At 44.7% G+C, this 12,297-nt stretch overlaps 1 protein-coding gene across 1 annotated transcript in view; it reads right to left on the reverse strand.

Moving 5' to 3' along the window:
* The window catches only part of LOC115168012 (ephrin-B1), a gene marked incomplete in the record, with an annotated part of 157,380 nt that overhangs the window by 31,475 nt on the left and 113,608 nt on the right, over window positions 1–12,297 (reverse strand).

The raw sequence follows: 12,297 nt of genomic DNA on the forward strand, positions 1-12,297 counted from the left end.
CTGAAGTTCAGCACTATAGCCCGATTTATATTTAAAGGCAATGTTCTCATGTTCTCGGAGACTGCATTCATGGTAAAGGCTGCATATGTCACCTCAATGGGATTTTACCTTTACATTTCAAGCGCGCTATAGCGCTGGACTTATGAAATACGGATTGAATCAAACCCAGTGTTTGTGTGATGAAGAGCGTGTGAGGTCCCATTAGGCTGTCCCACAAGGTGACTGAGAGAGTACCATTAGGCCGTCCCACAAGGTGACTGAGGGAGTGTCATTAGGCCGTCCCACAAGGTGACTGAGAGAGTACCATTAGGCCGTCCCACAAGGTGACTGAGAGAGTACCATTAGGCCGTCCCACAAGGTGACTGAGGGCCGTCCCACAAGGTGACTGAGGGAGTAGAACTCTGTGTGTGTCATCCCTCCTGCTCCCAGACATTCAGAGCTTTGTGAGGGTCTTAGAGGCCAAGCTGAATTTCTTCAGCCTCCTGAGGTTGAAGAGGCTCTGTTGCGCCTTCTTCACCACACTGTCTGTGTGGGTGGACCATTTCAGATTGTCAGGGATGTGTATGCTAAGGAACTTGAAGCTTTCCACGTTCTCCACTGCGGTCCCGTCGATGTGGTTAGGGGCGTGCTCCCTCTGCTGTTTTCTGAAGTCCATGATCAGCTCCTTTGTTTTGTTGACGTTGAGGGAGAGGTTATTTTCCTGGCACAACTCTGCCAGTGCCCTCACCTCTTCCCTGTGGGCTGTCTCATCATTGTTGGTAATCAGGCCTACTACTGTTGTGTTGTCTACAAATTTGATGATTGAGTTGGAGGCGTGCATGGCCACGCAGTCATGGGTGAACAGGGAGTGAAGGAGGGGGCTGAGCACGCACCCTTGTGGGGCCACTGTGTTGAGGATCAGCGAAGTGGAGGTATTGTATCCTATCTTCACCACCTAGGGACGGCCCGTCAGGAAGTCCAGGACCCAGTTGCATGGTGCAAGGTTCAGACCCAGGGCCCCAAGCTTAATGATGAGCTTGGAGGGTACTACGGTGTTGAAGGCTGAGCTATAGTCAATGAAAAGCATTCTTACATAGCTATTGCTCTTGGCCAGTGTGATGGCGATTGCATCATCTGGATCTATTGGGGCGGTATGCAAATTGAAGTGGGTCTAGGGTGTCAGGTAAGGTGGAGGTGATATGATCCTTAACTTGCCTCTAAAAGCACTTCATGATGACAGAAGTCAGTGCTACGGGGCGAAAGTCATTTAGTTTAGTTACCTTTGCTTTCTTGGGTACAGGAACAATGGTGGACATCTTGACTGGGACAACAGACTGGGATAGGGAGAAATGTAATATGTCCGTAAACACTCCAGCCAGCTGGTCTGCACATGCACTGAGGACGCAGCTAGGGATGCCGTCTGGGCTGGCAACCTTGCGAGGGTTAACACGCTTAAATGTCCTACTCACGCCGGCCACGGAGAACGAGGCCTCCCGGAACATATCTCGGTCCATGTGATGAAAACAATCTTGAAGCATAGATTCCGATTGGTCAGACCAGCATTGAATAGACCTTAGCACGGGTGCTTCCTGTTTGAGGTACTGCCTTCAGGAAGGTAGGAGAAAAATGGAGTCATGATCTGATTTGCTGAAGGGAGGGCGGGGGAGGGCCTTGTAGGCATCACAGAAGGGGATGTAACAGTGGTCGACGGTTTTTCCAGCGTGAGTACTACATTCAATGTGTGACATTTGAATGTGAGGTATTCTAGGTTGGGTGAACAAAAGGACTTGAGTTCCAGTACGTTATCACAATCACACCATGAGTAGTTAATCATAAAACATACACAACCACCCTTCTTCTTTACAAAGAGTTCATTGTTCCTCTGTGAGATGTACTGAGAACCCCGCTGGCTGTATGGACAGGGACAGTATATCCAGAGAGAGCCATGATTCCATGAAACAGAGCATGTTACAGTCCCTGGTGTCTTTCTAGAAGGAGATCTTCACCCTGAGCTCGTCTACTTTATTGTCCACAGACTGAACATTAGCGAGTAATATACTCGGAAGCGGTGGATGTTGTGCACAAAAAACATTCTGGGCTAATAATCAAAAAAACAAAATACTGCAAAGTGAATTAGGAGCTAGAAGAGAGCTGCCATGTGTGTCATCTTCCATAGAGCCTTCACTCCGCTTTACTCAGTTTTACTCTGTTTTCTCCGCATTACTCCGTTTTACTCCGCTTTACTTTGCTTTACGCTGCTGTCTCTAAAGTTAACCTTCTACTGCAGTGGGTTAATCAGGGTCACACAGTTTTTTTTCAGTAGTCTTAAACAAATCAACTTTGAAACAAAAGTATACACCTCACACACATGTTTATGGACTTAAAAAAGAAGACACCTGTACCATGTCAGATATAGAGTTGTAATGTATTACATTTTGAGTTTGCATCCTAATATTACACTTTATATACATCACAGAAGACTGAAATAAAACAAAACATCAGATTTATGGCAGTAAAAAAAACAAAGTTTATTAAATATGAAATTATGAAAAATATTAATAACATTCCACCCATGAAGACACTAGGTGATTTGACTGCAGGGAAGGGCTATACAGGGAAGGGCTACACTCAGCTTTCTGCTACCATATACTTCCCCCTGCGTCCGGACTTAAGAATTTAAAATCGATTTGAGCCCTTGTACCAGCCTGTACCAGTCTTCAGACTGTACCAGTCTTCTGCCGGGGGCTTGGGTGTTCCCTCCATGGCTGTGGATGTCCCTCCAGCTATCTCTCCCTGTCCTAGTCAGTCAACTGCCTAGGTACAGTCTGGACCACCGCAGCCTCCCTCCACTGGACCGTGCTCTCTAGATCAGAACTCCGTCCTATTGGCTGTTGTGGTCTGCACGCAGCTTGCGTCTCAGCAGCCCTCTTCTCAGGTGAGTTCTGTGGCTCTGGCCTCGCAATCAGCTTCGAGACACGGCAGAGGCCAGATCATTCCGGCTATTGTGATTGGGAGTTCAGAAAAGCACCCCCACAACATGATGCTGCCACCCTGTGCTTCACAGTTGGGATGGTGTTCTTTGGCTTGCAAGCCTCCCCCTTTTTCCTCCAAACATAACGATGGTCATTATGGCCTAACAGTTCTATTTTTGTTTCATCAGACCAGAGGACATTTCTCCAAAAAGTACGATCTTTGTCCCTATGTGCAGTTGCAAACTATAGTCTGGCTTTTTTATGGCGGTTTTGGAGCAGTGGCTTCTTCCTAGCTGAGTGGCCTTTCAGGTTATGTTGATATAGGACTCGTTTTACTGTGGATATAGATACTTTTGTACCTGTTTCCTCCAGCATCTTCACAGGGTTCTTTGCTGTTGTTCTGGGATTGATTTGCACTTTTCGCACTAAAGTACGTTAATCTCTAGGAGACAGAACGCGCCTCCTCCCATGGTGTTTATACTTGCGTACTATTGTTTGTACAGATGAACAGGGATACCTTCAGGCATTTGGAAATTGCTCCGAACCAGACTTGCGGAAGTCTACAATTTTCTGAGGTCTTGGCTGATATCTTTTGATTTTCCCATGATGTCAAGCAAAGAGGCACTGAGTTTGAAGGTAGGCCTTGAAATACATCCACAGGTACACCTCCAATTGACACAAATTATGTCAATTAGCCGATCAGAAGTTTCTAAAGCCATGACATAATTTTCTGGAATTTTCCAAGTTGTTTAAAGGCACAGTCAACTTACTGTATGTAAACTGCTGACCCACTGGAATTATGATACAGTGAATTATATATGAAATACTCTGTCTGTAAACAATTGTTGGAAAAATGACTGGCCATAGAGAGGGGTTTTTTGTTCTTTATTTTGGTTAGGCCAGGGTGTTACATTGGGTGGGCGTTCTATGTTCTTTTTCTGTTTTTGTATTTCTTTGTTTTGGGCCGTGTGTGGCTCCCAATCAGGCACAGCTGAAGTTCGTTGTGGTTGATTGGGAGTCACACATAAGTGCATGTTTTTCCGTTGGGGTTTTGTGGGTAATTGTTTCTGTTCAGTGTGTTAGCTGTCAGTACGGTTTGGCTGTCGGTTTTTTCTTGTTTTTTGTATTGTGTTCTTACGTGATTAAATTATTCATGATGAACACTAACTCCGCTGCACCTTGGTCTACTCTCTCTTCAGACAGCCGTTACAGAATTACCCACCATACCAGGACCAAGCAGCGGAGGATATCTGGCGAGGACCGGGGAACACGGCTGGTAAGGGAACCCGAGAGGCAGCCCCAATAATTTTTTTGGGGGGGGCACAAGGGCAGTTTGGCGGAGTGAGGATGGAGCCCCAGGCCAGCTCCCCGCACTAGCCCTGAGGTGCGTCAGCCCAGTCTGACTCGGCCTGTTCCCGCTCCCCGCACTAGCCCTAAGGTGCATGTGCCCAGACTGGCACATCCTGTACCAGCCCCACGCATCAGGCATCTAGTGCGTCAGCCCAGCCTCGCCAGTCTGGTGCCGCCAGAGCCACCCGCCAGTCAGGAGCCGCCAGAGCCGCCCACCAGTCAGGAGCTGCCAGAGCCGCCCGCCAGTCAGGAGATGCCAGAGCCGCCCGCCAGTCAGGAGCTGCCAGAGCCGCCCGCCAGTCAGGAGCTGCCAGAGCCGCACGCCAGTCAGGAGCTGCCAGAGCCGCCCGCCAGTCAGGAGCTGCCAGAGCCGCCCGCCAGTCAGGAGCTGCCAGAGCCGCCCGCCAGTCAGGAGCTGCCAGAGCCGCCCGCCTGCCCGGAGCTGCCAGAGCGGCCCGTCTGCCCGGAGCTGCCAGAGCGGCCCGTCGTGCCGGATCTGCCAGAGTGGCCCGCCGTGCCGGATCTGCCAGAGTGGCCCGCCGTGCCGGATCTGCCAGAGTGGCCCGCCGTGCCGGATCTGCCAGAGTGGCCCGCCGTGCCGGATCTGCCAGTGTGGCCCGCCGTGCCGGATCTGCCAGAGTGGTCCGCCAGCAGGGCGCAGCCAGGGTCGTCCGCCAGCCAGGCGCAACAAGGGTCGCCCGCCAACCGGGCGAAGTCAGGGTCGCCCACCAGACCTTCGGCGCGGCCAGGTGCGCCACCTAAGAGGGCGACGCCAAGGGTGGGGCAGAGGCCACGTCCCGCACCTGAGCCGCCGCCGTAAGAAGGCCCACCCAGACCCTCCCCTTCAGTGTCAGGTTTTGCGGCTGGAGTCCGCACCTTGGGGGGGGGGGGGGGGTACTGTAACGCCGTGGCCATAGAGAGGGGTTTTTTGTTCTTTATTTTGGTTAGGCCAGGGTGTTACATTGGGTGGGCGTTCTATGTTCTTTTTCTATGTTTATGTATTTCTTTGTTTTGGGCCGTGGGTGGCTCCCTATCAGGCACAGCTGAAGTTTGTTGTGGTTGATTGGGAGTCACACATAAGTGCATGTTTTTCCGTTGGGGTTTTGTGGGTAATTGTTTCTGTTCAGTGTGTTAGCTGTCAGTACTGTTTGGCTGTCGGTTTTTTCTTGTTTTTTGTATTGTGTTCTTACGTGATTAAATTATTCATGATGAACACTAACTCCGCTGCACCTTGGTCTACTCTCACTTCAGACAGCCGTTACAGTCATGCACAAAGTAGATGTCCTAACGGACTTGCCAAAACTATAGTTTGTTAACGAGACATTTGTGGAGTGGTTGAAAAACGAGTTTTAATGACTCTAACCTAGGCGTATGTAAACTTCCGACTTCAACTGTATCTGTACCTGGGGAAAGACTTGGTGTTTTCCTGAGGCAAAAGTTCAGGATATCACCAGGTTACTTCCCGAGGCTTTGCGTTGGTCACTGGGAGCTGATACTGTCATTGTTCATGTGGGTTTTAATGACATTATGAAGGGCAGCTCAGAACAGCTGAAGATGGATTTTAAAGAACTGATTGGGCCACTACTTGACACCAACAAACGCCCCATAATATCTGTCCCTCTGCCATCCCTAAATCATGGCATTGAACGGTTCAGCAGACTTTTAGCCCTCCATAACTGGCTACGAGATTATTGCAACTCTGTGGGTGTAACATTTATTTACAATTTTGATAGCTTCTGGAAACAAAGCTCGTATTATAAGGAGGATGGGATCCACCCAAATCATTTGGGTTCCTGGATTCTTTCACAGCATTATAAGGCTGCGTTGAGACAATGACTTATCAATGACCCAAGCCCAGCTCATTGAGTTGTCATAATGCTTCAGCAAATGTACATTATCCCAGGAGCGTTGGAAGACACAATGTAAGTAATCTAATTTACTGCTGATCCTACAGCTATTGTATGCAGTAATCATATGCCTATGAACCAAAGATATACTGTTATCAATGAGGTGGTGTGCCCTAGCAGGAAGTCCACTGTGTGCAGCTCATCCTGCACTAAGATAAATAACCCAAGCATGTCTACCTCTGCAAAGCTTTCCAGTAAAGCAAGAAAAACGATCAAGCATCCCAGAAAAGTTTTAAAAATTGCCCACGTTAACATATGTAGCTTTAAGAAACAATGTTCATGAAATCAATAATTTGCTAGTAACAGACCACATTCATATTCTGACAATCTCTGAAACTCACTTAGATAATATCTTTGATGATACAGAGGTAGCAATACATGGTTATAAGATCTACAGAAAAGACAGAAATGCCAAAGGTGGAGGTGTGGCCGTTTAAATTCAGAACCACATTCCTGTAAAGCTTAGAGAGGATCTCATGTTAAATATTGTTGAAGTAATATGGCTGCAGGTTCATCTGCCTCACCTAATGCCCATTCTGGTGGGAAGCTGCTATTGACCACCAAGCACTAACAGTCATTATTTGGATAACGTTTGAAATAATATATGTGATATCAATAGAGCGGTATATTTTCTGGGTGATTTAAATATCGACTGGCTTTCATCAGGCTGCCCACTCAAGAGAAAGCTTCAAACTGTAACTAGTGCCTGCAACCGGGTTCAGGTTATCAATCAACCTTCCCAGGGTAGTTACAACAAGCACAGGAATTAAATCATCAACGTGTATTGATCACATCTTTACTAGTGCTGCAGAAATCTGTTTGAAAGCAGTATCCAAATCCATCGACTGTAGTGATCACAATACAGTAGCCATATCTAGGAAAACCAAAGTTCCAAAGGCTGGGCCTAATATAGCGTATAAGAGGTCACATAATACGTTTTGTAGCGATTCCTACGTTGTTGATGTAAAGAATATTTGTTGGTCCGTGGTGTGTAATGAGGAGCAACGAGAAGCTGCACTTCACACATTTATGAAATTGCTTATCACAGTTAATAATAAGCATGCACCCATTAAGAAAATGACTGTAAAAACTGTTCATTCCCTGTGGATTGATGAGGAATTGAAAAACTGTATGGTTGAGAGGGATGATGCAAAAGGAATGGCAAATAGGTCTGGCAGCACAACCGATTGGCAAATGTATTTCAGATTGAGAAATCATGTGACTAAACTGAATAAAAAGAAGAAGAAACTACACTATGAAACAAAGATAAATGACATAAAGAATTATAGTATACAGGTTTGGAGCAACTTAAATGAAATTTTGGGCAAAAAGACCAACTCCGCTAAATCATTCATTGAATCAGATGGCTCAAGAAATCCACTGATATTGCCAACTACTTAAGTATTTTTCATTAGCAAATTAGCAAATTTAGGCATGACATGCCAGCAACAAACACTGACACCACACATCCAAGTATATCTGACAAAATTAGGAAAGACAACCTTGTACATTTTTGGAGCACCTTAAATTACATTTGAATTCCGTAAAGTAAGTGTGGAAGAGGTGAAAAAATGATTGTTGTCTATCAACAATGACAAGCCCCCGGGTGCTGACAACCTGGATGGGAAATTACTGAGGATAATAGCAGATGATATTGCCACTCCTATTTGTCAAATCTTCAATTTAAGCCCACTAGAAAGTGTGTGCCCTCAGGCTTGGAGGGAAAGCAAAAGTTATTCCCCTACCTAAGGATAGTAAAGCCCCCTTTACTGGCTCAAATAGCCGACCAATCAGCCTGTTACCAACCCTTTGACCAGATACAATGCTATTTTACAGTAAACAAATTGACATAAGACTTTCAGCACGCTTATAGGGAAAGACATTCAACAAGCACAGCACTTACACAAATGACTGATGATTGGCTGAGAGAAATTGATGATGAAAAAATGTGTTAGACTTTAGCGCTGCTTTTGACATTATCGATCATAGTCTGCTGCTGAAAAAACGTATGTGTTATAGCTTTACACCCCCTGCTCTATTGTGGATAAAGAGTTACCTGTCAAACAGAACACAGAGGGTGTTCTTTAATGGAAGCCTCTCCAACAAAATCCAGGTAGAATCAGGAATTCCCCAGGGCAGCTGTCTAGGCCCCTTACTTTTTTCATTCTTTACTAACGACATGCCACTGGCTTTGAGTGACGTGTGTAGTGACTCAACACTATACACATCAGCTACCACAGCAACTGAAATGACTGCAACACTTAACAAAGACCTGCATTTAGTTTCAGAATGGGTTGCAAAGAATAAGTTAGTCCTAAATATTTCAAAAACTAAAAGCATTGTATTTGGGACAAATCAGTCACTCAACCCTAAACCTCAACCAAATCTTGCAATTAATAACGTGGTAATTGAGCACGTTGAGGAGTAACCCTGGATTTTAAACTGTCATGGTCAAAACAATGATACAACAGTAGCTCGGATGGGGAGAAGTCTGTCCATAATAAAGCGATGCTCTACCTTCTTAACAGCACTATCAACAAGGCAGGTCCTACAGGACCTAGTTTTGTCACACCTAGACTACTGTTCAGTAGTGTGGTCAGGTGCTACAAAGAGGAAAATTGCAATTGAACAGGGCAGCACGGCTGGCCCTTGGATGTACACAGAGAGCTAACATAAATAATATGCATGTCAATCTCTCCTGGCTCAAAGTGGAGGAGGGATTGACTTCATCACTACTTGTATTTATGAGAGGTATTGACATGTTGAAAGCACCGAGCTGTCTGTTTGAACTACTGGCACACAGCTCGGACACCCATGCATACCCCACAAGACATTTCACCAGAGGTCTCTTCACAGTCCCCAAGTCCAGAACAGACTATGGGAGGTGCACAGTACTACACAGAGCCATGACTACATGGAACTCTATTCCACATCAAGTAACTCATGCAAGCAGTAAAATTAGATTTAAAAAAACAGATAAAAATACACCTTAGGGAACAGCGGGAACAGTGAAGCAACACAAACATAGGCACGGACACATGCATACAAACACAGGTTATCCTGTTGAGGATCTTATCCCGATCTTATCCCGGTATTGGGATTCATTGTCATGTGACCATGGCGGGGAATTCAAAACTGCAAGAGTAATCATTTCAAATAATCAAATAATCAACTATTTTCCTCCATTTGAAAGATATATCTCCTAAATCTAACCACGCTGTCCGATTTTCAGAGGCTTTACGGAGAATGCATAAAGTTAGGTTATGTTAGGAGAGTACATTGACAATAGCTGTGTGTAATGTTTAGCCATTTCAAAGAAGGGCATCAACAGACAGAAAACTAGCTAGAATTATGCACTTACCTTTGACAATCTGCATCAGATGACACTCATAGGACATTATGTTATACAATACATGCATTTTTAGTTCCATCAAGTTCATATTTATATCCAAAAACAGCATTTACAGTCGCGGTGAAATTCAGAATTCTTTTCGGCTCGAATGCTCCCAGTGAATCCAGCATTACAAATCACGGAATTACTATTCGAAAACATTGGTAAATTATAATATTGTCATTCAAAGAATAATATATTATCATCTCGTAATTGCTACCGAATGGCCAGATCTCAAAATAACTTTACTGGGAAATCACATTTTGCAATAAACTGGGTACTATGCTAACAACAGCAAGCTAAGCTATAAGCTAAGCTAAGCTATACAGTTAGCATTAGCATCATCTAATATCGATAATAACATTCTAAATATCCCCTTACCTTTGATTATCTCCATCAGAAGGCGCTGCCAGCGATCCCAGGTCCAGAACAAATGTGGTTTCTTTTGACAAAGTTCATAATTTATGTCCAAATAGTTAGCGTTCAGTAGGCTCCCACAAAATGAGGTGGGCAGTGTAAAGTCACGCCGAAAAGCTAAAGAAAACCTAGTAAATAATCTATTTACGTTTCTTCAAACATGTCAAACGTTGTTTAGCATTAATCTTTTGGTCCATTTTTAACGTGAAACATCAGTAAACATCAGTAATATTTTCACACAACCTATCAAGTGTCTAGAATAAACGATTATGACAAAGACACTCTTCTCAGATTTATGCGCAGGCGCAAAAAATGAAGTGATGACGTGTCAACTTGTAAGCATTCTAATTCGGTCTGTATTAATCACAGATGCTTCAAACAACTTTCTAAAGATCGTTGACATCTAGTGGAAGCCTTAGGAGTTGCGAACTGAATCCTTTCTCACTATGGTATCTATAAAACAATGACACTAAATAGTACAGTCACAAAATTCATTTTTTTTAAATCTATTTTTCACAGGTTTTTGCCTGCAATATGAGTTTTGTTATACTTACAGACACCATTCAAACTGTTTTAGAAAATTCAGAGTGTTTTCTATCCAAACCTGAACAATAATATGCATATTCTAGCTTCTGAGTTGGTGTAGGAGGCAGTTAAAAATGGGCACATATTTTTTTCCAAAATTCTCAATACTGCCCCCTAGATTAAACAGGATAACATACGCACTATACACACACGTACACATGGATTTTGTGTTGTGGATATGTGGTAGTGGAGCAGGGGCCTGAGGCCACACACTTAATATGTTGTGAAATCTGTTATGAATGTATTGTAACTTCCTTAATTTTTCTGGACCCCAGGAAGAGTAGCTGCTGCCTTGGCAACAGCTAATGGGGATCCATAATAAATACAATTACTATAATCTCTCCTCTCTCATATAGCTTTATACAGGGACAGATGCTAACAAAGGGTAGAGCAGACACACCATGGAGAAAGATACATACACAGAGGAATACAGACACACACACACACACACACACACACACACACAGACACACACACACACACACACACACGCACACACACACACACACACACACACACACACACACACACACACACAGACACACACACACACAGACACAGACACACACACACACACACACACAGACACACACACACACAGACACACACACACACACACAGACACACACACACACACAGACACACACACACAGACACACACACACACACACACAGACACACACACACACAGACACACACACACACACACAGACACACACACACACACACAGTCAAGATGCAGAATAACGTGGGGACCTCGGGGAGTGTAGTTAGTCATCTGTCTCAAACAGGAACAGACTGGCGGGTATTCTCTTCTCTGACACACACACTTTCTCTCGCTCTCTCTCCCTCACAAAGGTTGATCTTTCATCACATCATCCTCTGACCTTTTCTTTGTGCTCCCAACATACAGACAGACTCCCTACTGTAGGTCACTGACCTCTGGATAATAATAATACACATTAGATGCTGTGATGCTGTAATGTAGGAAAACAACCACAAGAGAAATGGGGACACAGAAAAGCATTTCACCTTTTAGGGCTAAAGTTTAACAGATAGGCCTGTATTGGTCAAAGAGATATGAACACACACACACACACACACACACACACACACACACACACACACACACAGACACACACACACACACACACACACACACACACACACACACACACACACACACACACACACACACACACACACACACACACACACACACAAATGCTCACACTCTAGAGTGCACAAACACTTGTTCATATGTGTATGTGTCTCGGAGTGTGTGTGGCGCTTTGGTTTCTTTCTCCAGCGTGTGTTTCCTTCTCTGTGGATTGTACCAGTCGTCTCCACTGACCTTTAAAGCAGGGCCTCTCTGACAACAGATGAGGATGTCACACACACACACACACACACACAGCCTGCAGACTTCCTCTCTGACAACAGCTGAAGATATCTTCCTGTTGACAAACAAACAATAACTCTCACTGAGGGCTAACTTCCTGTTGACAAACAATAACTCTCACAGAGGGCTAGCTTTCTGTTGACAAACAAATAAACAAAGCCATTCTCTGTTTGTACCTATGGATCTAAAGGGATTCACTGTTCCAGTGGAAATAATGAGTGTCTGTTCTGTTGTCTTCATAATGATGACATCGTTAGTATTATCTGCCTAATTCTAAAATGTGGGTTTGTTACG

This window comes from Salmo trutta, chromosome 3 (genome assembly GCF_901001165.1).
Source record: "Salmo trutta chromosome 3, fSalTru1.1, whole genome shotgun sequence".
NCBI classification, from domain to species: domain Eukaryota; kingdom Metazoa; phylum Chordata; class Actinopteri; order Salmoniformes; family Salmonidae; genus Salmo; species Salmo trutta.